This window comes from Gymnogyps californianus, chromosome 5, assembly GCF_018139145.2.
Source record: "Gymnogyps californianus isolate 813 chromosome 5, ASM1813914v2, whole genome shotgun sequence".
Taxonomy (NCBI): Eukaryota; Metazoa; Chordata; class Aves; order Accipitriformes; family Cathartidae; genus Gymnogyps; species Gymnogyps californianus.
The window spans coordinates 67,283,127-67,310,354 of record NC_059475.1 but is presented as its reverse complement, the minus strand read 5'-3'; the positions used below and the strand labels follow the sequence as shown (position 1 = coordinate 67,310,354).

Here is a 27,228-nt window from a genome sequence, read left to right as displayed (position 1 = left end):
TGCCTCCTAGGGTACATCTACACCAAGAAAAGCAGCTCATGTTTGCCCTCCCGAGGACAGCAACCGCACAAATGATGGCAAAGGGTATTTCGGGATTGTGCTGGGGAGGCAACGGTGGTGAAACAAGCTAGCTGGCAAGGCTGGCACCATGCTGGCGGCGTTCCAGTACCCTGAAGGACTACCCCTTCACACTCCCAGTAACCTCCCAGCAACCTCCCAGCAGCTCTTTTGGCCCTGCAGTCAGGAGTTAAGTAGATTTTAAAGCCAGAGGGTCTATCAAATGAGTTTCTTTGGCCTCCTGCAGAGCACTGTATAAATTTTTAGCCTGTTATCACCATATTAAATCCTCTCGTAAGCTGCTGGTGCCCCGTTGCTTTCAGTACCACGCTGGTCGCTAAACCTCACAGCAACCGGCACACCGGCAGTAAGGTCCAAGCCTGGAGACACCAGGGCGAGCAAGGCTGCGGGGGCCCCACGCCTGCCACCGCTGGGGACTACGGGGAGGCCTCGACCCTGCCGGTTCCCAGCACCGGGGTCCGCCTTGAAACGTCCCTGGCCTTGAACCTGCCGGCCGGGACCCCCCGGGCCTGTGAGGACACCGCTGCGGCCCTGGGGAGAGCTCCGGGCCCGGGAAAGGCGGAGGGGAGCCTCGGGGCCGTGAGGAGAACTACGGACCTGAGGAGACCCGAGTCGGGCCCCCGACCCCCGCGCTCGGAGCTGCCCGCCCTGCGGTGCCTGGCTCAGCGGGGCGAGCGGTGCCTGGCACGGCGCGGAGGCGGTCGCCGGTGCCGGGGCCCTCCCCGGCGGGACCGGGCCCGCCCCGCCCCGCCCCGGGCGCGGATTGGCGCGGCCGGTGCGGCCCCTCCCGCCGCCGCGGCTGGCCGCAGGAGGGAATCCGGCCGCTCCGCGCCGAGCCCAGCTTGGCGGCTCCGCGCAGCTCGCCGCCGCCGGGACGCCCCCTCCTCCCCGCGGGAGCGCGGCCGGCCTCGCTCCGGGTAGGCTTCTCGCAGCGCGGCGGGGCCGGGGCCGCCGCTCGGTTCGGCTCGGCTTGACTCGGCGCGGGGCCGCGGGCCGGGGCGGGCAGGTGGGCGGCGAGCAGGCCCCGCACGCACCGCCCGCTCTCCCGGCCGGCCATGGCGGCTCCGGGGGCCGCTGAGGGGCCGCTGGCCGCCCGCCGGACGGAGCTGCGTGGCGCCGGGCCCCGCGGAGGGCACCGGGCCTCCTCGCTCCCCCGGCGCGGCGCCTCCCCGCCGCCGGCCGTCCCCTCTCGGGTTTATTTTATTTTATTCCCGGTGTTTCCCTCGGCGCCGGCACCCTTCTCCCGTGCCGGGGAGCCGCGGTGTCGGAGGCGGCCGCCTCTCTGGGGGTTTTATTGCGCTTCCCCCGTTGTGCCCGCTCCCCGGCAACGCTGGCAACGCTCCCGTGGCCTTCCCGCCTCCCGGCGGGCCCGGCCCGGCGGGTCTGACAGCGTGAGCCCGCTGCGGCGGTGGTGGTGGTGATGGTGGGGGGGGGAAGGACCGCTCCGTGGGTGCCGGGTCCCGTCCCCTTCGCACGGCCTAGGTCAGGCGTGCGGGTCGCGGAGAATCTCTCTTCCCCAGCTGTTGCATAACGCGATCGCCCCGCGCGGCCGACCCACGCGTGGCTGAGGGCAGCGCGCCGGGGCGGGGGTTTCGAGGAGTGTGGGGGGCGTCCTAACCCCCCTGCTTTTTGCGGGTCACGGTCTCTTCGTGGGCCTGCGGGCAAGCACGCAGGGTTTCTTCTTTAAAAAAAACCAGTGAAACAACCCACGTATTTTTTCCCCAAATTTTGATCTTCTAAGTACTGTCACTTCCTGATCGTGTTTTTCTGCACGGCTTACCCCGTGCTTCATACATCTATCAGCCTTTTCGGGGGAAGGATTGTGAAGCTCGGTAAACATAAACAGTGATCCAAAAAGAAAGCTTTAATCATTATTAGATATCGTAGATAATACTTCTAATAATGCGTTTGCGTGGGGATGGTGTAAGAACCTAAGGAAAGGTTAAAAGTACACTTACGGTGGAAGTGATTTCCTCTCAAAATTACTTCCTCCAAGGCCTTACTCGAAACAATAAGCATAGCTTTTAATTTCTTCAGTAAACCGAGGTTATTGACTTGCGCCGTGTGGCTTCCAGTCGGAAAAAATCTACTTGTATCAGCCAGAGAAGTGGGTCTGACGCTTGTCCTGCGAGGTGCTTTGTACAACGCCCAACAGCAGCGTACATCTCTCTGCTCTGCTTTTAAATAACCGGGTTGGATGGGGCTGTAAAGCACAGCCACAGCAGCTCGGGCTTCGTTGCGGGTTGTAAAACCCGCCTGCGAAGCTGTGTAAATACTCAAGTGGTTAACCCTGCTGCGCTGCATGCTATCTTGGCTGTGCCGTAGCTCTCGATATCCAGTTTTGGTAGCTTGAGATATCCAGGCTAGCTTTGAAACCGGCTAAGCGCCCGGCACAGACTCGAGTCGCGAGTCTTAATGAGTGTTTGCGTAGTGCTTCGTGTTTTCTTGGATGAAAGGTTTTACATAATTGGCCATTGTAATCGTCTGTCACCCCTAGAGAAGAGCCAAAAAAAAATAAGCGTGGAGGTAGGCAGTTGTTTTGGAAGTCCAAAGTCTAAACTCGTAAATGCCTGTAGGTTGTTAATGTTGTTACTGCTTAACGTGGAGGCAGCAAAATGACTGACTAAAAAAAAAAAAATCTGGTTCTGTTCTCCTTTTGAGCTGTTTGATCAGCATCGTCCGGACAAATGACATCCTGCTTACATTTGAGCTACTTGTTCTTCAGTGCACAGAAGAATTCCTAATTTGACTCTAGTTGCACCAGTGTTACGTTGGGGTTTTTTTTTTTTGTCCTTGAAATCTTAACTGGAAGCCTTTTACAGTGTTTTGATTCCTTTTTAATAAATGGCTAATCCCTTGCTGCAGGGGATGGGAGTGTTTTGAATGCAGCGGTTTTGGGTCCTGAGGGGAGGGGGAAGGGAGTGCCTTGTATTGCTTTCCAGCAGCCACCCGCCTTCCCCGGGCCTGAGTGAAAGAGCCTTATTGACTGATTTTGAAGGTAACATGCCCAATTCTCCTCTTACAAGCTAAAAACATAAATTTGCTGTAGCACAGAGTCTTTGAGGGAGAGAAATGGAATGTCAAGGAGCTTGGGCTTCACCACGAGCAGCCTGGTAACAAAGACGGTGTCTGTTAATTGCGTCGTGCTTATCAAAATCTCCCCTTCTAATGACAAAGTTCCATTTTAATAGGTGTGAAAAGTTGTGGGATTTGATTTAATACCAGTGTCTTAAAATCATCTTGCACGCCCCATATGAGTAAGTTGTCTCTTTCGTACTTAATTGGAGAATGAGTAGAGGTTGAGGAGGAAGCTCTGTACGTTTCACTTGCACTAAATGCTCTTTAAAAATCTTTTCTCCATTTAGATAAGGATCGTGAAGAAGTGGAGTGACTTGTCAAGTGCTAAGCTGCAGCTAATTTTCTTATAGGCGTATAAAACATCTTTCTGTGTCCTTTAAAACTGGAAGCTTGTCTTGTAGCGTGCTGTGGACGTGTACCACAGTGTTGGTAAGCTCTCCGCCGGCTTGAATAGCAGCGAGAGCGTGTGTTCACAGAGACTGGCTGTGGTTCCTGTGCCAGGAAGGGCTGTGGTTTTGGGGTACAGAGGTGCCGAGGTCAATTTCTGGTGCTGTGAAGTTGAATACTGTGTAGTAGACACACAATACTACCTAGGTACTAACTGTCCCTGAGGTTCAAGGTGTCAACACATTCATCGTAACATGTTATTTTCAGTTCTTGCTGCCCTGTGGCATAACAAAACAAGCAATTCGGTATAATCCTCAAACACCAGTTGCTTTATTACCAGCAGATATAGATAGCATATTTCAGCATTCCCGTTGCAGGTTTGATACCTGGTTTCAGATAAGATGGCAGCTTTTCTTGTACCTGGTAGTTGAGTCTAAGGAAAACATAGAACTGGTCCTAAGCGTATGATTAAAGATAATGTAGCTTTGGAAGCATGCATCTGTCTTGTCCCTGCCTGCTGCCTTTTTTGGCTCTTGTGGATTATTTGGTCATTGGTTGTATTACTAGATGTTCCTATCCATACATTTAAGCTTTTGAAGGAGATCTTAGTTGAGTGAAAGTTTCTGGTTAGAGATCATCAACTTACCAGCTTTGTAAGCTCTGCAGTAAGGAGAGCACAGGAATGCTGCTTTGGTATGTGTGGCTGCTCAGTTTTTATTTGTACCATGTTTTACTGGTTTTGTTTTCTAAGCTATTTTGATTCTATTAGCTTATTAAAGTTAGAATCTATTAAAGTCAGTGTGACAGACTTTTTTTTTTAATGTCATTTCCCCTCCTGCTCCCCATGAATTGGGGTCATTGCCCATAGTGCAGATTCTGGATATAGTTGTAGGATTTGTATTTGTAATTTGTGTTTATTCCCCAAATAACTTTTCCTTTTTGCCTTGTTGTGGAAGGGGAATATCTGCTGTATCACTTGCTAATCCTGCTGTTGCAGTTTTATGCCTAGACATAGTTGGAGATGTATTTACCACTGTAGGCATGGTGGTTGGTTTTAATCTAGCTATTTTGGGTATCAAACGCAGAGAAATCACAGCAGGACTGGCTCGTATAGGTATAGCGTGGGCTTATGCGACTCACATCAATGGTACTCACTTGGACAGCAAGTTCATGGTAAAAGCTAGGTGTCTGCAGCATCATTGCAATGGGTATTGGAGGCCGATGGATTAAATATAGCTCAGGTATGCCTAAATGTTGCAGTTGCATCTCCTGTTGCAGTACAGAGGTAATATGGATGTTTACATAGATCACCTTCCTACACATGGGAGGTTCAACTACCTCTTTCATAGTGAGTTGCTGCTGGGCAGCCACATGACTACTTAATGCTGTTTTGAGAGTAAAAATACACTACAGAGGGACGCATAAGTGGCTGTTAAGAAAATGTCAGCTTTTTAAAAAATAAATTATATTCAGAAATGGCTGACTGGTATCTTGGGGTGCAGAGAATAGCACTCTTTTCCATGTGATTTAAAAAAAAAAAATCCTGCTTTAGAAGCTGCCATGTCTGCAGTTCATAGCAAAGTAATGGCATTTATGTAGCACGGAGGCTGAATTTCTGCCAGTTAAAATCTTGCTGTCCTAATGTACCATTCTGTACAGTGCTTGGAAGCTAATATACAATGTTCTTCTGCCTTGCAGCAAAACAACTAGTGATTAAAAATTCAGCAGATGTTGTGGTTCACTTAACTACTTGTTCTTGCATCATTCAGGTCATATCACACAATTAATGTTGCTAATGTTCGATCTAACTTTTTTGTTCTAAGAATGGAAATTATCTGAACTACCATGGGATTTACAGAACTGTTTTGGCAGGAACTGGGCTATGCAAAGTAAATTATTCAGAACTGTTTTCATTCTTCCCCTAACTTGGAGAATCTCCTTTTGATTTCTCAAATATTGCTTGCTCGTACCAGACAGGGCTTTCATTTCTGCAGCTTTTCTCACTCTAAAAATCGAAGTGTTTTCTTTTGATTGCTTTGAGATAAATGAGACTCCCTAGTTGAGAAGGGGGGGGAGAAAAGAGCACGATAGATTTAAGTGCTTGCTTTCTTACTTAAACTCAGTATTTCATTTGGCCACAGAAGTATTTTTGTATAAGAATTCTCGTTTTCTTTCGGGCAGGGTTTCTACTGCTTTCAGTACATCTACTTCTAATTTGCACAGTTTTGGTTAATAGTATTCAATCCAGTGTGTCACTCACTTACTTGACTTTTAAATTAGAGTTAAACTTTGCTTTCCCCTCTCTATGTTCCTTTTAGTTATCTAAGTTTTAGGTTCTTTTTGTAGCACGCACAGGCTCTGGAAGCCTTTTCTGGGCTACCTGGAGTTACAAAGCAATGTTTGTGTAGCAAGACTTGTAGCTTGTTTTCACTTTTCACCACTTTTCTGTTTGGAAGCTGGTGCCTGTACTGCACAAGAAGAAACCTATCCTCTCTCTTCACGATGAGTGCAGTAACTGTGGTTTTGGTTGACCTCCGTGCACCTTCTCAGGTGCTCGCAGTAGGAGGTTGGATGCTCCTAGGTGGGTGCCCCCTAAACTGGATGCATGCATTGACATCCCTCTTTATGGATCGTGCTTCTATAAGCACAATACAGATACCAAGGTTAAGGCAGGCAAACAACTGAGAAAAGTTGCTGGGTCTTTCAATGTCTTTGAGTGTAACTTGCTATACTGGGGCAGCTCTTGGCTAGAGTGCTTAAGAGAAACTAAATTCAGAATGTGGAACGCAGGTGGAGTATTTTGGTCAAGGGCACACGCAAGGTTCAGCCATTGCTCAGCACATTGCTGTAGGTAACTTGAGAATTGCAGGGCTTAGGAGAAGGCTGTATCTTTTTAAGCATGAACTAAGTGGCAAATCAGTAATAGGAACGGAAAAGGTGGATTTGTGCGTTACAGTATGTGAAATACAATATATGATGGATACGCCTGTAAACCAGGTTTTGGAGAAGTAATGGGCAAAAACTGGAGACTTTCAGTTTATGCATGTTGTTTGAACTTGCAGTTTGGATGACTTTTTGTGATCTGTCAATTAGCACATCAAGAGGATGTATTTTTAGTCAAGGCAGACATTTTTCTTTGGAAAAACTTGTTTGGACTATTAACGCTAATGTACTTTGAGAGAACTTGTTTCAGCTAAATTGTTGGTAGATAGGCAATCGGTTTGAAAAATGAAGTCTTAAATATGTAAACCCTCCTCCAGCCTCTGTAGTGTCCTGTTCAGAATGATGGAAAAGAAGAATTCAGACTGGTTTTTGCATATTCCTGATACCACGTATGCATGTATCCAATATGCTGTACTTGCAGAATTGGTATTCAGGATAATATGTTTAATCTCCAATTGCAAAAAAATAACTTCACACGCAGCTAATTCCGTCTGCTGGAAAAATAAGAGCAAGGCTAACTTCACTTATTTGGGACGTGCTTTTTGCTGTGCTAATTACTATGTATGAACTTTAGGTTTGCCAAAAAATTATGCAAATTTCCAAGCGGCAGCCATTTAATTTAGAATTTTATTAACTTTAAACATCCCTAGCAACTCCTAAGCTACTTCTAGTTCATTTTGTGTTTTTGGTGTTTTACAAGCTTTGATTTAGTAAGCTTCAGTAACGTTTTTTTCCCCTCCTTGCAATTACTTTATATATATACAGCAGCTTGCTGCTATTTCTAGTAACTCTCAACTTGCAATCTAATGCAAAATTCTTTCTGTCATTCAAATAAAAAAAAGTGAAATTAACTTCTTGTGAAATGAATGCTAAAACAGTAAAATTAGAAGTTAGGTTTTGGTTGTTCTGCAGTGTGAGAAGAGTGCTTGAAATATTTTAAGTGTAGATGGTTTTCAAAAAGTAACCTTGGGGAAACTGGGGCATGTCAAGTCTGGTCCTAATTCTGCTAAAAGCTGGTCTCATGATGTGAATTCTTAAGCTCCAAAGAGTTTGGATATAAAATCATCATTGCAGACAGCTACTAAATGTTCTCTCTTACTAAAAGGCTGGGTTTTGACACATTTTCAGCCTCTCAAGGTGTCTAGCAATGCCTTTTCCATTTGGTTTGCTTTTGTTCTTGTGACCTCCTCCTTTTACTGATTTTGCTAGTTGGCAGTCAGTGGAGGCGTATAATCTGTAAAATATTAAAACGGTTGGAATTTTATATTAAAAAATCCTGTCTGCTTTATTGGAATGCTGTTATTTACTGGCTAATTTTCTTTTGGATGCAATAGACTGGATTAGTTTTAAATCGGAGCTATTCTTTCTGCGTTATGGTCTTAGTCTGCTTTCTGTCTCAGTACCATCAGAAACTTCCTATTTTGCTATGTGCAATTGCAGTCCCGTGTCTTTGTCCCTCTTTCCTCCTCCCTCTTATTCCGTTGATCTCTTAAGAATGCAGTTTCTTCCTTGGGATGAACAGGATTATATTGCTAGGCTCTCTAATTCCTCTCTAATTGGCAGAAAGCCAAGCATAAAATCTTGTTCATAAGTCACTCTAGAGATTTCTTTGTACATGCTATTATTTTCTTTGCATGCTAACATCACTGAAAAGATTTTTTTATTTTTATTTCCAAGTCTAGACCAGGCATAATTATGTTCGTGTGTATGTGTAGGCTTGGGTGTTGCCACTCTGCAGCCCAGCAAGCAATTGGAAGTCCTTGGGCAGTTTAAGACCAAAATTTCTTGTAGCATCAAAGGCAGCAGCTATCCCTCTGCATCTAGGTAGGTGAAATAATTTTCTGTTGTATCTAAACTTCAAAGACTAACTCATGGCTTGTGCCTGTGGTTTGGCTTTCTGCAATGTGTCATACTGGAGGCTATATTTTAAAAAGGAGTTTGGACTCTTGAGTTCAAACAGGACTTGCTGTGTATTGAGTGATAGTAGCTAGTGTTGAATTGGGTTTTGTGTTCACCAGCTCATGGGCTTCCAGAGGCAAGCCAGTTCCCTTTTGATTTATAACGCTCTTCATTGAGGTCTTTGTTCTGAACTTTGCCTCACCTAAGTCTTTATTGCAAAGCGTAAAAATCTGTTCCATCATGAAGCCTCCACTCTTGGAGGCATTGGGACTGCGGTCTTAATGTATTTATATCTGCAAACCTTTTGTGCTTCCTCCTGTCCTGATCCTGAGGTTGAGAGAAGCTCCCTGTTAAACATAGAGGCAAAGCTACCCCTTATTCGCCTGCTATTAGGCTGCTCTTGCTTTGGTATCGTGCCGCCTGTCACGCTGACTGCAATTTCTCATTCATTTGCCTTCTTGACTGCCTGCACGTGTCCCTGTCCTGGGGAGCGGAGGGCTGTCCCTGCGTAGGACGTTTGTGCCCCGGGCAATCCACTGCTGAACAGTCAGGGTGTGCAAGGCCATGGTAGCTTGAGACAAATGTCACTTCGTAAGTCAACTCTAAAAAAACCCCCAAACCTTTAAGTAAAGCCCGTCCTCTGGAAATGGGTTTCTAGACCTCGATTTAACCATCAGGGCACCAGAGCTTGCCATTGTGTGGGACAGACTGTTGGTTTCTTGCAGTTTTTTCCTTTAATTTCCTTTCTAAAGAAGGATGGCACTCTACCATTTTTTTTTAATGAGGTAACTTTATCTTAATAAACACATGAATGAAGTGATGCAGAGTGCTTGTTTATGCATCTGAAATCTAAGTAAATCTGCTACCACTTCTGAAATTCGGGCTGTGGGAGGATTACTGGTAGCAATGAATCTGTCTTCCATGGCATTAAGAAAAAAATCCCTGTGTTTCTCTTAGAATGCTTATGGATTTTTTTTAGATGCAGTAGGACTGCAGATGTAGTCATATTAAAATGTATAATAACTTGCTTTGAATTTGTCTCACAGCAGAAGCCGTTGGAGACGTGGCTTTGGTACAAGTTACTGGGAGTTCTCTTTTAATGCAGCTTTACAGCCTGTGCTGCGAACGGGAGCTCAGAGCAATTTGAGTCATGCTCCCTCCACGGATGGTGCATGGGATGCCACCAACAGTGGACTAAACCAGTTTTCCTAATGATTGCTTTGTTAGGCTTTAACAGCTTATGGGATTGTTAAAATGGTGTCCGCTGATGTGTCAGCTGTAGGCTTTGCGGTAAATTGTAGGATAAACAGTAGTAGTTTACATATCTTTGTAGCAAATGTCTCTGCAGCATTCTGCATACTGTTCTTGCCTTAAAAGGGTTCCCCCCCCCCCCCCCCTTTTTTTCCTCTTTTGGATCAGTAGATGTAGCCAGTGAGGAAAGGGTTGTGCATGGATTTTGTGAAGTTAACACAGCTTTATCCCTGGCCTGACTGAATCCAAGGAAGTGAAGGCACCAGAGTGTCTTGCAGGGATGTCCCAGTCGTCTTTGGGAAAACATTTTTAAGAGGTTGGGAAGAACTTAACTCGGAAAAAAGTCAAGAAACTTAATCTGAGTGTAAAATTGTTGCATCCATAGTGGAGCTATACAGAGCAAGTTCATTGATGTTGTTAGTTGCATTAATATTGGTTGTAAGGTTTTTTTTAATTCTTTTTTTAGGGCTAGGGGAATCCCCCCTGTCCCCCAGTCCTCCCTTGTGTTACTTGGGTCACAGCATACCAGCAAGGAATTGTTTTTCATCAGGTGGCCATCCAGGCAGAGCAAAGGCAGTTAAGGACCGAGGAGTCTGTCAGGCTGCTTTCCATTTGAAGAAACCTAGAGATTTAAAAAAAAAAAAAAAAAAAAAAAAAAAAGTAAATGTAGAAGTGGGTGATCACAGACAGAGAAACTTTACTGGGGTATATGTGAGGCAGAGGCTGTTGGGAGAAGGCATGTCTTTAATTAGACCAACTGGTATCGCTGGGGTGGAGGGGAGGATGAGTGAGCTTTTGAGCATGAATAAATGTCAACATGTATTTTATCAGAATTGCAGTTTGGAAGCAGGGACTTACTGTGAGTTGCCATTTGGCTTTGGGGTGTCTGGGGCCTTTCTGCATGTTCCATATATTAGCCATAGTTATGGAGGAAGCTGTGTATACCACTTTAGAAACATAAAGTGCAACTCTTCAAGGGAACGTAGAGTGCAAATTGCTCAGGTAAAATGAGCCAGTGTTTTCAGGCTGGAGTCAGTAAAGCTAGACAGAGTGCCAGCAAGCGATACCTGTGTCCTGAGTTTAATATGTTCACTTCACAGTGGTCGTGCCCAGGAGGATTAGTGAGAGATGCTTTAACTTAAAGCTAGTAGGAACAGCAGTGCTTTTTTCCTCTGAAAAGTGCTGTGCTTTTACTGGAATAGCTAAATGCAGGCATGTTAAGCTTTATATGTGTGTGTGGGTACTTGAGAAAACACCCCATTAAGTAAACCAGTAACTTTATTCTGGGGGCATGCTGAGAATATCACCTTTGCTGCCAGTCAGGGCCAAGCCAGGCTTGTTAGCAGGTGGTAAGCGACAGCCCTACATCACTTTGTAGGTATTTTAAGTGATCAGGGTAGCAGAGCTAAAGGGAGAGGTGATAATGTCTGTGCTGTTTTTTTTTCTTTTGGGGGGGGTGGGGGGGAGGAGATGGGACTAATTGCATACCTTCCAATTCCAGTTACTTCATTACTGAATAATCATTGGAGCAGCCCTGCAATCTGCTCTGATAGTAGATAAGTGGCGTGGCTTGCAGCACTTTAATCTAAACAAAACTTAAGTGCTTTTTCCTTTTTCCCTGGAGTGAAACTGTAATTTCATTATGTAAATGCTAGCCAGGACAAAGTTGTTTTTGCAGCTGTCATGATGCTTCTCTGGGCTTTGTGCATGTTAGAGGTGTGTCTCCAGTGTATGTAGCAAAAATACGTTAAAATACTGCATTCCCTTACCTGGCAGCTTCCGCTGAAGGCTCTCCAAGTAGTTTGCCAGGCGAAGGTCTGTTTAGCTTTGACGTTAGATGTCTCAAAGGGTTTAGATATAAACCAATGAACATTTAGATTATATTTGCTTTCCGTAGTGATACATGTTAATTAGTTTCTCTGTCTACATTAGGCCCTGAATAGTCAAGTAAAACAGCCTCAGCACACCTCTGCTACGAAGTCTGCTGCTTCAGAATACGAGTCCCTGCGGTGAGAGCGGTCACGTTGACGAGGCTGTAGCAGAATTGCGTAGTTTCAGTTCCCTGGTGTAGAAATGGTGTTATATGCAACGCATATGATGCAAAAGAGAATTATTGGGCAGAGCTCCAGAGAGGGTTTTTGTCTTTCTTTTGAAATGGGATAAAAGTGCATTCATGCATCAGGCTGAATTCTGATAAAATACCTTCTTGGAGCTGATGTTGATCGTGATGATGATTTTGAGGTCCTGCCTTAAGGCTGTGAGAGCACTGCAGACAAGTGCCTGGATTTTGCATAGCATAGTACTGGGCAAAGCTTAAACTCTTGTCAGGCTAACTTTTTCTGGACTGCAATAGAACTGTTAAATCTGATCTATTCCTAAAAAGACAGCTGACTGTGCAGTCTGAGCCACATACAGTTCTTTGTCTCTGCTTTTGACTTGAATGGAAAAGTAGTTTGTTTTCACATTAAATTGAACTCAACTGTCGCTGCCCCAAAGGGGGTCTGTTCTTGCAAGCTCTGCTTGGACTCCAGGCAGAGTGCTCTTGGCTCTCACTGCCTTTTGCTGTAAGCACGGTAATTCAAGTCAGGGTGATGGGAGGATGGTAACCCACTAAGATAGTTGTTGACAGGTAAAATGTCTTGGGGAAAGAGAATATAATATGCTTTTTTAATGTTGATAGTTTTTGTAAGTTTGGGCTTGGTTGTGTTGGTTGTAACTGGGCCGATGGGGTTGATGATGTAGAGCGACTCAGTATGGATCCAACTGCAGCATTAAGCTCTTGGAATAACTTAAAGTGAAGTGATGGTGAATTTCAAAGAATTAAAGAGTACGAGGCCCCTTAGTCAGGCCTTACATTTATAGGGTGGCTTTCAGAGGGAAAGACCCAAACATGCTTTGCGAACTGGCCTGTGCATCATCCACTGGAGTGGATCCATGCTTTGATAAGAACAATATGGATTCTTTTAATAAGATGAACTGCATCACCTTTTTTTAAGGAGGTATTTATTTATTTGTATAGGGGAAAATACTTTTTTCCTGTGAAAATCAGTAGCTGATCAGACTCCTGCATCCATTTTTAGCCACTGATAGTGCAGGGGCAGGAAGCTGGCAGGCTGGATTGGGTATTGCCTAAATAAAAACTAGGTTCAAGCCTGGAGTGTTACCTGGCAGCAGGGCTGCCTGACCCACAGCCCGCTGGGGAGGTTGACCCAGCGTGCGCTTTGCCAGTTTCCTTGGGAGAAGGTTGTAGGCCACGTGAGTCTGGTGTGGTAACATGGGTGCCCGGCTGCTGCCTTAAAAGAGGTCGGGGCCTTGCCTTTGTAGGGGAAAGAAGCTAAAGGATGGGCTGCGATAACTTTCTCTCGTGCTGGCCAAGCTGCTCTGAGGATAATATAGGTGGAAAGGGACTCGCCTGTGGACAGAAGGTTCAGCTGGGTAGTGAGGAAGGGTCTGCAAAGCACAGCTCCTTCCTACGAGTGGGCAAAGCTCCTCCACCTGTGTGCTTATAATGAGGGTAAACACCATGGCTTAGAGCAAGAGCTTGGAATCTTTTGTGCTGAGGTGGACTGCTGGCTGATAAGATGGCGTCTCTCACAGATGTCTCAAACCCACGGTGCTGGATTCTGCTTTGTTAGTTGTTGAATGGTTGTGTGCGGTTGTGTTCCCTTTCTCCAGTAAGAAAGCTAATCCTACGTCTCAGAATGGTCTGTTTGCCTTCCCAGCACTGTGCTTAGTATTTTTGGAATTGCCCTTGGGTCTGTGCAAGTTGAGAAGGCTCTTGTGACCATTTGGGATGGTGAGTTGCCTTCCCCATGCTCCGCTTCCACTCTTGAAGTTTGTTAACCAAGCTTCCACAGCAGCCACCCAGCCTTGGCTCTTCTCCGTCCTTTGTTTACCTCTTAATGGTTGAAGCGTGCCTCAGTACTTCCTTCCTCTCTTTCTTGTGTTTGGCTTGGGGGTTTGATCGCTGCTCTGAAGCAATGTACGGTTGCTTGAATTGGCACACATGACTGGGAGGGTAGATAATGGGTGTCCGCAGGTCTTTGCGTTGGTGTGCTTGTGAGCTGGGATGGGTACACTGGGGCTACTCGTGTGCTTCAATATCCAGCGCTTAGTTATGGTCCATCTTGACTGTAGAAAGTGAACTGAGGGCAAATTATCCAGTCCTGGAGACTTTTCTGGGGAAGAAGTTTAATGAGTACCTGAAGGGCCGCAATCCTGTAGATTGTGTGGTGTCATGTAGCTGTGAGCAAGTTTTCCCTATTGCCCAAGCTGGATTGATTCCTTAGGGCTGGATAGCATCCGATCTTTATGTGAGGGAGGGGAAAAAGCTGTGTGACTTTAATCTGAATTTACTAGGTAGTACTACTAAGAAAGACCTCTGCCCTGAGTAACTTGTTCAGCCTATGTTATGTTGCAGGAGCTCCATGGAGATGAAGCCTGCTGGCTTTATTTTGCCTTGAAATCCATTTGGCTTAAAGTTGCCTCCAGAATCTCAGGCTCCGTGGTACTTCAGATTTGCAACTGGGTAACCTGCTGGGTGTTTAAGGGCTGAGGTTGGGGCAAAGCCTGGGTGCTTTGGTGGCTGAGAGGTGACATTGGCATGTGGAACTTGTCCTTCAGGTGTCCTCATGCTGAGAGGAGCGTGCCTCTTGCCTGTCTCTTCTTCTCTTTATAATTTGCAATTTGTATTTAAAAGTGGAGGGATTTAAGTTTTGTTTTCTCTTCAGTTGTGGTCCACAGGAGCAATTAGCTGTCGTGATGTTTGGCACTGGAGCTGCCTATGGTGGCTGATGGCGTAAGCTGGTATTGCTAAAGTGAGCAGGGAGCAAGTGAGGGTATTTGCACCAGTCATTTAGAAACTGGTATAATTCAGGTCTGAATCAAGCTCAGGCTCAAACAGGTTGTGGAATTTATTTATACAACACCACTGGGGTGTGTGGCATTGCAGAGACAAATAAACAATGGTTCCCAGCCCCAAGGCTTGTGTTCGGTATTAGATAATGAGGCATGGGGTAATTATAGCCAGGGACCTGGGTGGAGGGGTTAGGAGAGGGTGAGGGTTACATCCGTGTAGAGAACATGAAATGTTCCTTGTTGTGCCTGCAGCTTGTTAATGGCACTGTTAAGAAATTGTGGGTGCGTCTGAGGTTATAGGAAGGATGGAGGTCAGCTTTGCAGAAGGAAGTGTTCGGTGAGTTACAGGAGACGTATGGATTAATAAGAGAAAGCGGAAGGAGGTGAACTGAAACTAGTCAAGTGTATGGGGAGTGGCTGGGTTTATGCGGAGGCTGAACACACAAAAGCAATGGCGCTCAAGGGTGTTGAGGAATTTGAGTGTTAGAGCAGTGACTGGGAATCCACACCCAGACCCCTAAACACATGTGCTTGATGAGAATGGAACAGGTAAAGAAAGGAGTCCAGCATGGCTACTGAGAGCTTTGTGGTCTCTCCTCTTTGCTGTCCCTGCAGCCTGGGCTCCCACGATGCCAAAGCAGCTTCTGCCCAGCCACCCAGCGGGACTTCTCCCTGTGGCAGGGCAGCTGCCTTCGACTGTAGTTGCTGGACTCTTTTCGGGGTGTACTCAGTCAGTCGGCACTGAAGACCTGCTCAAATTGGTGGTGCTCCACATGTCAGCAGTGCATTGATTGTTGTTCCCGCATGCCCTTTGCACTGGGCAAACGGGATCTTTTGGGTTTTAAGAGCTGGTTAGTAGCTGTAACACCGTTACCGTGTCACTAATTTCCTTTTTCTTTCCCTTTTGCTCTTCAGAAATGCCATTCTCATGAGTGTGCAAGGAACCTACAGAACTGTAATGTCTAACCCTACATGGAATAACAACTCTTTGAAGGTACCACCCTTTTTTTAACTACATGGCTTTGTTACAGATTGGGTTAATGATGCACTGATCTTTGCTTCGAAGCTCAAAATTGAAGAACCATGTCTTGGGTAATGCTGTCTCTTCCAAGGAGGTAACATTGCTGTGACACTCCGGTCTGATTTCCAGAAAAACTGCGTGCAACCCAGCGCTTGATCCAGGGTGCCAAGGGGCCATCCCTGTTTCTCTGTGAACAGTCTCTTTAGGCAGGTCTGGTGTTGCCTTAGGAACAGATGGTGGTTTCTATTCAGAGAGCTGAACTAAGCTTTCTTCATACTTGGTGGCCGTCCTTGGAAACATATTGCCCTTCTTTTTAGTGACGCATGATGGCTTGCCTGTTTGTCTTCAACTTAATGACCTTCTGGATCGCCTTTCTTGACGAGAGGCTTCTAGCCGTATTTATGAAGAATATCATGATAAAGTGCAGTTACACTTTAACATTTAGATTGAAATGTCTTAGCTGTTTGTGCTGCATTAACCAGCTCTCAGGCGTTGGCTTGCTCTGCTGTCTGATCCCGCAGTGATGCCATAATACTGAATTTTGGACTGCCCTGTACATTACCATGGCAACAGACTGATGTCACAGACTCAAGGACATGACTTCAGTGCATGATCATGCAGAGGCACGATCAGATTTGTGAAGGAGAAAGCTGACTAATGCACATCTCAAAAGCAAACAAGGGGAATGCAGGTTACAGCTGACCAAGCAAGGTGCTTCAGTATGAAAATTCCCCTCTTAGACAGAGGAGGGGCTGATCATGTCTTTAAGACAGGAACAGTCGTCGTGATGAGCTTCTCTTTACTGTGGATAAGCAGACATCTTGCAGGTATCCTATATCTTTTAAACAGGTGGTCTTCTGGGGTGGGGAAACTTGCTCTCTGGTTTCAGAGCTTTGAAAGGGCACTTTTTTGTTTTGATTTTAAAGAAGTTCTCAGTGGTCTTGTAAGCACACTGAGAACACTTCGACTTGCTTAATGTTGTTCAAACAGTTTAATTGGTTTTCCAAAGCTTTTATTTTATCCATAACATTGGAAGGTGAAAGGGGAGCTCTGCATCTGCATTATGGTCACATTTTCCTATATCCTATTAGCAGATTCCAAGATTGTTTAATGTGATCTCCACCCATTTCATTTGGCTGCAACCTTTGCTCCCATGAAAACAAGGCTGATTGTTCTGAATTGCTGTGTGTATGTGCTTTGGCACGGCATGAAGGTACCTATAATAACACAACCATTGTCTGGAAAAAAAAAAAGCAGTTTGCAGTAATAACTACAAATAAAAGGGTGCAGTACTGGGGCAAGACAGATAATGGTCGTTTTCCCACCCATTACGTACAGCAGATTCTCAACATGGTCACCCCTCGGCATGACAGGGATGTGGGCTTTAGCGTGGTATGTGAATGTTGGGAATAAGGGACTGAAATATTTGCATGTTGTTCCAAGTTTCTCTTTCCTGGACATGGTTCCATTGCTCATATCTACGGATGGGGAGACTGAATGACTTTTGCACAATGCGGTATTTTATTTGCATGCTGTGAGCAGTTTAACAAGTGTGTGTGCTAAATGAAGCGTTCCCACTTTCAGTTAGCAGCTGACGCACCCTTAAAATAAAAAAAGTGCCTTTAGGTTGAACAGTGGGGTTTTTAGGGGTGACATTGTGCTGTGTGTTTGAGCGGATGGTTGGTCGTGCCAAGCCTGAATGTTAACTTGAAATGCTGTGGGATTCAGCGAATAACCAACTAAAACTCCTTCGTGCTGAAGCAATTTTTGCTCATCTCTGCACTTTGTGGAATTAAAGCTGTTACAGTGCAAGATTTGGAAGTAACAATTGTTTTAAATGTTCAGTGTCACAGGAATTGAGGATATTTAACAGAAACTGGCATGTCTTACGGCAGTTTGGTTGCCTCCCAGGACAGGAAGCTGTAGAGTGTTAAAAAAGAGGCAGGGAAGGAGTTTAACAACCCTCTCACTAAATCAGGATGCTTGAATTCAGTGCCTGGCCTTGAGCTAAAAGGACTGGAAGCTCTGCAAGATTCAGTGATTCACACTGCTCTGCAGTGAACACGAAGATAATAGTGATGGACTATCAAGAAGGCAGCCTTGCTAAAAAGGGAGGCTTTGCGATACGGTAAAGGGGAAGGAAGTCTGGAGAACTTAGGAACAAATGTTTTTGGAGGTGGGGAAAAACTTAACTATCCATGTAGTTTGCTCTTGCAGCGGAGCCAGCAGAAGGAACTTGATACCAAACAAAAGTAGGCACACCCAGTATTTAGCATAGGGATCCTGGAAAGCTGCTCTTCAGTGCTGTGATGCTTTTCTGTTTGACAAAAACCTTGTATGATGGCATCTCACAGAGGCAGAAGTGAATAATATAAGCACCTCTAAGTTTGTGCAACGGTGTGTGTAAAAGAGTTTGGAGGTGTTTGATGCTTCTCTTTACCAACAATAAAAAAATAATCTTAATGGATGTATAAAATGATACTCAAGCAGGAAGCTAAGAGGGATGCCATTCCCTGAGAAGGAAATAATGACAGAAGAAGCATTAAAACAGAGGGAGAGGTTACTTTTAGGGTGTGTTTATGGACTGTGATGACTGGAAGTGTGATAAAACAGGTTGCTGATCCTGTGTATCAAAGTACGAGTAGCAGTGATTTTTCAAGTTGTTGAAACTTGCATTGAAAAAAAACCTATATTTTGCTTTTACTAATAGGTTAATCCACTGTAATTGAGTGTAAAATAAACCTGGGGGAATTTTCCCATCTGTATGTGGTGCACAACCTCTTTGCTGCCTACTTGGCAACTGTACCTTCAGATAATTAAAAGCTGTTTTTTAAATCCACTCTCCTTTCAACTCTTGTTTTTTTGCATCTTGCTACGTCTCTGAGAGCTGTCAGTCACTCTTCTGGCTAAGGTGTAAAAACCAAGATAATGTGGTTTTAGGAAAGGAAAACTGCAGGTAAATCTTTTCACTTTTTGAAAAAACACAAACCCTACAAAACTAGGTGAATGTGTGAGGCTTTTTAACATGCACATCACTGCTACATTTCTAAAAATAATTTAATTTTCCCAGTCCAGTATGGAAAACTGTAAGTTCACTTTGACTTTCTAAGATCTCATGCCACTTGCCCCTCTAAAATCAATAACCAAACCTTCATGGCTGCTTTTGCTTGTAATTACCCAGAAATTACAGGAGTTGTTCAGCACAGGGATCCTCTGGTTTCAGCACATAGTTTCATTGCTCTGTAGTGTTTTGAGAGGCCGAAGGGTGGGATGCGGCTACAACGAGTTTCCAGATTCCTAACAGTGTGAGGACTGTTTTTAATAGTGATGATAAAAACAGCTATTCCCAGTTGGAGGTTAGTCAGTGGTACAATTATCAGAGCTATGAAATAGTGCAGGGATGGCTCAGAATGGAAAAATTAAGACTTGAAACTTACTTTCTTGAGGGAGCTGTTTGAAACTTTCCTGCGTACTCATAGAGAATCAGTAAGGGATGTTAAATGGTGAGAGATCAAGCTGATGGGGCTTGGTGATTACTTCGGTAACTTAGTTTTCAGGCTAGCAAACTTCAGCCAGCTTTTGGGAGAGGGATTTGGTAGCAATTTGTTGACGAAAGCCAGCATGGTGAGAAGGAGCTCTGGAACTGGCATGTTTGATTTGTAAGGTTATGGTCTTCTGCTGTATGGTGTGCTCCCACCAGCGGCTCCGCTGGGGAGCCTAAAAATGTGCTGAGTATTTTCACAGTAAAGTAACAATCCCCAGCTCAAAATCTGATTCACTTAAACCATCCTTTTTAAAACACAGTTGTGGGTACCTTATTTTCTGCTTAGTTTCTTGGTGATTTGGTGGTTCTTACTCATATTTTCTCCATTTTGTCCAAGAGGAGGAAACCCTGAAAAGAGAATATTGATTGTACTGGGGGGGAGAGCAGCGGGGAATACTGAGTTAGATAGCAATACATATATTTTTTCCTTTCCTGTCTTGCTTATAAAGCTTTTTTTTTTTCATTAATAAGTCTAAAAGTTTTGTGAAACAAACCTGAATCTGATGTTTTCAAGTGAACTTTTAGAAAAGTTCATACTTCTAAAATGGTCATTAACCTGGAAAGCATTGCACCAGAATTATTTCTGGTGTCCTGTTGTAGGCCTGTGTTACTGAATTTTGAAGATGAAAAATGAAAAGGGAAAGATTTGCAGCGAAAGTTCTCATAGTTAACAAGGCACTTAAGTGTGCAGAAGCTATCCTTTACTGAAATCTAGATGCTGTTTTGAGGCCTTTCTTTTTTCTTTAAAAAATGAATTACAGCAGAATTCGTGCTATGCTTGGAATTTCTGAAAATTTAATTGTGTTAGTTGCTAGGTGTATCAACTACAAAGCTCTGAAAATGTAAAAGTATTCTTTACTTCAAGTAACTCTGAGTTACTAATGGAAAAAAATCTTTAAAAATGTAGCCAAAAAAAGATTAAAGATCCATGGAATTGGTAGGTTTCAAAATTGGCTTAGATTTTAAACAGCCTTTTGAAACAATCATGAAAAAAAATACTGTATTTAATGCTGGTCTCTCCTGCAGTTTACCTGCCAAAAACCCAAGCTTGTCTGTAGCTGAGTTAGTTCAGCAGAAGATGTTCTGTGTATGATGTTCTTTTAAGAATTCGTGTAAAACCAAGCAGATACTTTGGCTGGGAAAGGTTTTTAGCGTGTACTCTTGCCTGCTTTCTGTCTTCATCTTAAGCAATTTAGCCATAGCGTGTCACTGGTCACATGCCTGTGCTTTTGAGTGTTCAGAAGTCTCTCTGGTCTCTTTGAGCAGGTTCTGTGGTTTTCAAGCTGCAAAGCAGTTTAGTGGTGAGAAACATCCTCTGCATCCAGATGCTGTTTCCTGGATCATTCACCTGCATTTGTGTGGCCCCAGCTCCGCTCACTGATGCACTGTTTCGTCCGTGTGCCTGCTCCTGCTGAGCTGTATGTGCTTGGACGAGCTCTGCCGCGTGATGGCTGCAAGTGCCTAGTTTTGTATGATGGATAACTAGGGGGGCCGCTTTGATCGCGACGTTGTGCCAAGTGCCATTGCGAGTCTCATCTGCATTGCTGTGTTATTCCTTCTGTCACTGGTTTGGGTTACATCTTTATTTTGCTGGCTTTGACACCCTGCTGCCTCATTTCCTTGCCATGCACGTGTATGACTTCATGCTGCAGGCCTGGAGCTGTTGGAGAGACGCTAATGCAATGCACGATGGTAGGCAAAAAATATGCTGCTGGATTGAAATGATGGGGCCTCATCCTGCCTGTAGTGAGCAAATGTCTCTGACACCATGACAGGTTAATCTTCTAATGAAGAGTGAAGATTGGCAGCCTTTCATGTGCAGCCTAATTGAAAATGTATGATTCTTGTGTGCGGTGTCAGTTAAACAGCACCAGCACTTAACGGCAGAGTCAGAATAACTTTAATTTCTTTAGATTTTGTGAGAAGTTGTGTGGTGAGTTAGCCTTGGCCAACAGCCAAACGCCCACCCAGCTGCTTGCTCACTCCCCTCCTCAGTGGCACTGGGGGGAATAGGCTTAGAGAGCTTAAAGGTCGAGATAAAGTCAGGGACATTACTGATTACTGTTGTGGACAAAACAAAACAAAACAAAATTATTGCCAGTTAAAATAGATTTGAGTAGTGAGAAACAAAGATAAACATTAAACCAACACCGTTCCTCTCCCGTTTTGCTGCAGGGGATTACCTGCCCTGCCACGGAGCACCTCCTCCCTATCATTCTCTGACCTTGGTGGGTTTTTTCCCCCCTCCTCTCTCTGTTGGGTGTCTTTTGCCCTTTCTTAAATATGTTTCCGCAGTGGTGCCAGTTGCTTGGCTGACGGGCTGAGCTATGTTCTGTGGTGGGTCATGGTGGAGCCGGCTGGAAAGGGCCTGGGGCAGCCATGACCTCCTCCTGCAGAGGCCGTGTTAGAACCTGACACTATTGGTCTTGGATTGTAGCCTGTTCTTTGGGGGCTTTTTGTTTTGCTTTATAAGATAGCACTGGAAAGACCAGTGAATCCAGAGCTTGTTGAGAGGGTGTGGGTGGTGGTGTGTCTTGTTTGTGGGTGGGTGGGTTGTTTTTAGATGCTCCTAATGAATCTGTTCTGTTGGAATTTTTCTGTCCTCAGCAGATGTAATGATGCACTTTGTTATAAAATGTTCTGTGAAAAGTAGTTTGAGCTTCCTTTTACATGAAATCTGTCCTGAAGTTGGGTATACTTAGTATAACTGTTTTCCTAAGTTTGCAAAGCAGAATGTTTTTTGTAAACTGCTGATGTATAAATTTGAAATTGCAGAGTTCAGCATTTTTACATTATCCTTGCAAGATGAAAGATAGTTTTCTCTGAAAGCATGAAGTCAGGGCATCAGCAGTGTCCTAGTTTAAACAAAAATTTGAAAGGATTTAAGATTTCATGACAAATCATGAGACATTGATGCAAAAAATTGTGGAAGATGCTAGTATGTGAAAACGGTGGATTCAGGAGTATGACAGAAAAATTTGGGCATTTTGAATTACAGAAATACTTGCAAATAATGGCACAGTTACTTCTAAAACTTTTTTGAGTATTGTTATATTTAGTGTTTGTATTGCTGAGCATGGCTTCTGATTGTTGAATTTGATTTTGGAGACCCTTAGGAAGAATTTGGTGCTTTGGAGATGCCTAGTGAATATTATAACTTCTCGACTCTGCAAGGGATTGGCGGAATGAATCCATGTGGACAAAATTAGGTCTTTCTGCTTTGAGTCTTGGTATTTTTGGTGCCTGGGTTTTGTTGGGAAGGTATCCACAGTGGTATAGGACAGAGAAATCCACAAGATACCCTTTAACCAAAAGGTTAAGATGCCACAAAAATAAAAAAAAAATGAATTATCCCTTATTCTGCTAAACTGTTTAGGGCTGGACCTGTGATTAGGGTATATGGGGCGGTCTGTGTAAAAGGAGAACTGTTATCCCAAAGGCTGGTCCAAACCAGTTAGAGCCATATGAACCAGTTAAAGCCATATTTAATTCAGTGAATTAAGTTTCAAGGCTGATAAATTTAGTGTTTAACATTGGGTCACCTGCTGTGGGGTTTTCCTTACTAGCAAAGTTCTGAAGAAGGAACTATATTTATTGATTTACTGAGTATTTAGAAGTTAGCTGTACTTTTGCTCTTCTACTTTAGAAGCCACTTAATACCCCAGGGAGAGATGTACAGAAGCAATTATTACTGTGTATTGTGTGCCACGGTGCAGGGGGACTTCTTGCCTATCTAGTGTCAAGTATGAGCTTTTTGGTTTCCTGCTGACTTTTTACTTTGTCAGTATATGCCAATAAAATAGCCAGTCCTATGCTGGAGCACATAGATTCGAAGATATCGCAAATGGGTTTATTTTCACTGTGTTGTAAGAGCTGCCACAAAACAGCAAAGGAAACTTTAATTTTAAGCATTGGAGTGGGTTGTTATGCCATGCTGTTGGATCACTAACTATTATGGGCTAACTAGTGAGTAATTACTGTCAGGCAGGCCATGTGAGGGTCAATTTGTTAGCTGTCGCAGCAAAAAACAATCTACCAAATGTGTGCCAAAATGAGTCAAGTGGACCTCTCCAGCCAGGATCCCTAATGTCCACAGGCGAAACAGGGTGATGAAATTATTGCTGACAATCCTAATCTGCCACGTCAGTGTTGTAATAATAATAAGGATCTTCTTTAGCAAACGAACGTTGCGTTCTTGAAAAAGATGGGATTCTTCGTGCTGGTTTTAACTGGCTTTTTCTAAAGGGGGACAGGTTGGCTCTCTATCGGCATTCAAGCTGATCTCTTTCATGTAGGCTGTCTGGATTTCTGTCTCTGGTGTTTGTCCTAAAACTCCCCTTTAATTTTAGTTCTGCATCTTGCAGTTGTTTCTACCGTTCTTTGCATGTACAGGAGCAATCCAGCGAGACCTCAGCCTTGCAAAACGAGGGCACAACGTCTCCAGAGCTCTGGGAGTGCTTCTCTACTATTTTTGGAACCAGCTCTATTGCTTCTATAATAGGAAGGCTTCTGGAAGCTTTCTCCTTCCCCTCGCCCCAAGAAAGTAGCCTTTCAGCTGAGCTTTCATTAATTCAGAATCTGCATTGCAAAACAAATCTAGTCTTATACACTAAATAATTCAGACGTGGCTCATGGATCACGTGGCCTCGAATGTGCAGCGTTACAGTGAGTATCTTTACCCATACCCCATAACCCGAGGATGCAGCAGCTGTAGCCCTGCTCAGGGTTGTTTAGCTACCCCCTATTTATCATTCGGGGCACATGATAGATTATGTGGTGGCAAGGAGTGCCAAAGTAGCTTTCTAGAAAGCGGAGTGATGTGTGATCTGGGCACGTTTGTCACCAGCGCTGCAGCAGCATTGGCAAGTAAGGGATTTACTGTTTTTTCTTTTCCTCTTGGATCAAGCAGAACAAATCTGATGAGCCAGTTCTTAACTTCTTCCCAGTTGATGATGTCCTTACCCAAATTGTGCAAGACAGCTGAAACCTTTCAGGAATAGTTCAATGAGGGAAACACTTGTGCTATTTTTTTTACCCAGTATTAAAATACAGGATTAACAAGGTGCAGCAAAGCTTATCTTTTCTTTATTTTCTTTTTCCCTTCTGAGATTTTCCTTTTGAGGAGAGAGGGGATGACTTAGTCCTTCCAACGCTAACCACGCCTAGAGGAGAGAAAGCATGAGAGCTACAAATTTGAAGCCTTTAATGCTTTTATTGACATGATCGTGGAAGGAAGACAGGTTCTCCCTGTAGTGCTTCATTAGAATAAGCATTTCATATGCTTATCGGTACAGCAAGTAGCACTATTTGATAGCAGTGAAGAGTCAAACGTTGCCTTGGAGCCCTACACGCTCGTTTCTCCGCTTCTGAAACACTGTATATTTTGCACACTGTGCATTCAGAAGTGTTCCTTTCCACTGACTTGAAAGAAGCTAAAAACCACTTTGTGGCAGACACCTTTCCCAGCACGATTCAAAGTGTGGATTTGAGACAGCTAAGTCCAGTCTGAGTTGCTGAGAACCTCATCCCACCAGGCTTTGCTAGTGCCTGCCAGGTCCAGGAGTAAGTGGGTTCAGGAAGCTGACCTCTTCTGGGTTAATTTTCTCCTAGTTCAGCTCCTTGAGCTGCTTCAGGTGAGAAATCGGACAGGAACCAGTGCTGATAAAGGGGAAGGTGTAAAAGGGCTGGGAGGAAGAGAGGGGTGAGACCCCAGCACAGCAGGAATTGCAGTGACTGAAATGGCTGTGGGGTTGCGCAGTGTTGCGGAGCGTCCGTGTGCTCCCTGCTGACATGGATGCCCAAGCTCAAATTTGTGGGAATCTTCAGATTTCAGTTAAATAACTGCTCCATCTGGTGTTATCCAGGGTACAGAGTACGGATGGGAGCTTGGTGGAGCTTTGAGAAGGGCTGGAGTGCATTTGGTGGCGAAATGAGCCAAGGGCAATGGTAACGAGGTCCTGCTGCTTGGCCAGCTCTGGTTCCTGGTGCCTAGAAGTGGTATCAGCAGGTTTTGGTGCGTAAGTAGACACAGGAAGCTCCCCTGCCATTTATTCCAGCTGGAGCCCCTGTGGCAGCTTTATTGCTTTTAGATTAGATAACATCAGATCTATGCGAAGTTACACCTTTTGACCATCAAACAGAGGGGAAGCTGGGCGCACAAGGTTTCACAAGGCAAACGATGTCTGTGGTGGCTCCCGTAGCCTCCTGGTGCAGGTGAAAAGGCCAAACTGCAGTTCAGCAGGACTCGGAGAATCTCATCTGATTGTAGTTATTAACCTTTGCATCTCTTCATGCTCCTAAGTTGGATACGGTGTCTTTACTGAATACCTAGTTTCATGTGAGGGTTTGTTGCTAGCTGCAGGTGGATGGAAACACAAATGTGAGGTCACTCTGAAACTCTTTGTAAGATCGCTTTAGTTAAAACATGCTTGTTTTCTCTTATTTTGCCTAAGACTGTTCTATTAAATAAAGTAGTAAAACCTAGCTGGTGAACTTAGAGTTAAAAGGTAGTTCTTCAAGATGTTTAAAATAGGTAGATATTACACGAAGAACAGTTAAAAAGAAAGGGTTGTGTTCCTATAGGTGCCTAAGAGGCTGAGTAGGAGGACCTGGTGTATCATCTTGCTGTCCGACCTAGTCTGGGAGCTGCTGCGGATTGCTGGTTGTTACTGTGAAGTGTGAATATTGGGACTAGGGAAAGCTTTCTGCGAAAGCCTCTTGCTCAGGAGAGTCTGGTGCTGTTATAGGTGTCCCGAGGGGGTGTTTGGGGAGGGAGGGAGGGCTGGAGGGCTGGCTAGGCTGGGAAATGGCAGAATTGCATGTCTGGTGAAATATGCTTTTAGAGACAAGTATCATGTAACAACCTAAACTTGAGCTGAGTGGTGGGGGAGTGGACGTGCAACCCTGTTCTTGCAAGTAAACAAAAACCCACATGGAGATCTCTATTATAAGGCCTCAGCACTGACTTTTTTTTTTTTTTAAGCATTACCTGTCCCTCATAATGACTGGTTTTTGGTATTGGCTCTTCTGAGTTCCCCTATGAAGTACTTGTCATTGCTTTCTTCTGCATCCTGAGTGTGCTGATGCTCTTTGCCCAGCTGATCCAGTGCGATGGCCCTGTGCAGCATCCTAAAGCTAGCCACGCGTGGAGGTGGGGTGGTCAAATGTGTTTTTACCAACAGTGTGATTGCTGCTCAGAACCAGTCCCGGGGCCATGGCCCCCTTCCTAGAAAGCAAATTTTCTGAAAGGATGTGCCCATCCCTTGAACTCGTTTGTTTATCAGTTACTGTTGCTACTGTTTAAAACACACTTGCTCTTGCAGTAAAGCTTTAGCTATCAAAATATCAAAAGCTGTAGTGTATTGCTGCACAGATGAAGAGACCTTGACCCCCCCCCCATCCACACTAGTTGAGTTAATACATTAGTTTTCCTAAATTGCAGCAGTGTTCAAAACTGATGATAAGACGAGTTTTGTGGGACCGTTCAGTGAACTGCTGTCTGTTGCTGAGAGGACGTGATGCTTACTGCTGCCAAAATCTGAGTCCTTCCCACATCTTATGCATGAAGGCATATGTTTGGAGGTGGTTTCAGAAAGGGAGAACAACACAATTAGGTTTTTAACTTCCTCTTCTGTTTTGTTTTTCTGTGCATCTGTATTTCAGTTTTCGGGCTGTACCCAATTCTGTGCAAAACTAACAAACCAGCTGAAGCACCTACTGATAAGGATCAGCCTTGGTAAAGAAACACACTGTGGTAGTTAAAAGGCAGTAAGTATCTCTGTGCTAGCTTGGATGCTGATTTTTTTTCTTTTCTTTTTTTTTAATTCACAAGCACAGCTTTTTACTACTTACACAGTAGGAATTTGTCAGTAGCTTGCTGGCATTAATAGTCTATTTCAGCTCTTTTCTATAGTCCAGCAGCTAAAGGAGGGGAAAAAGCATGCTTTGTATGGAGCTGTTTGGATCTGTGCTGCAGTGCCCATCTGAATTTGTCTGTGTCTATTTTGTCAGCTTTTGCTTCCCTGTAGTAGGTGCTCGTCCCTTCTTAAACGCATGACATCCCGCCATACGATGCCTGTGCTTGAATCGGGATTGTGGCTGCCCCTGACCTGAACCAGTTAGCTTGATGGTTTTGCTTCTCAAGCTCTTCACTGCAAACAAGATATGTTTT

The 27,228-nt window shown here is 44.6% G+C and overlaps 1 protein-coding gene across 1 annotated transcript in view; it reads left to right on the top strand.

Annotated features, from left to right (window-relative positions):
• The first annotated feature begins 951 nt into the window (after positions 1–951).
• FBXO34 (F-box protein 34) overlaps positions 952–27,228 on the top strand; it is a 40,154-nt gene continuing 13,877 nt past the window's right edge. The window contains 2 exon segments of the mRNA XM_050897313.1: positions 952–995; positions 15,409–15,487. The gene's annotated coding sequence lies outside the window, so the exon portion shown is untranslated.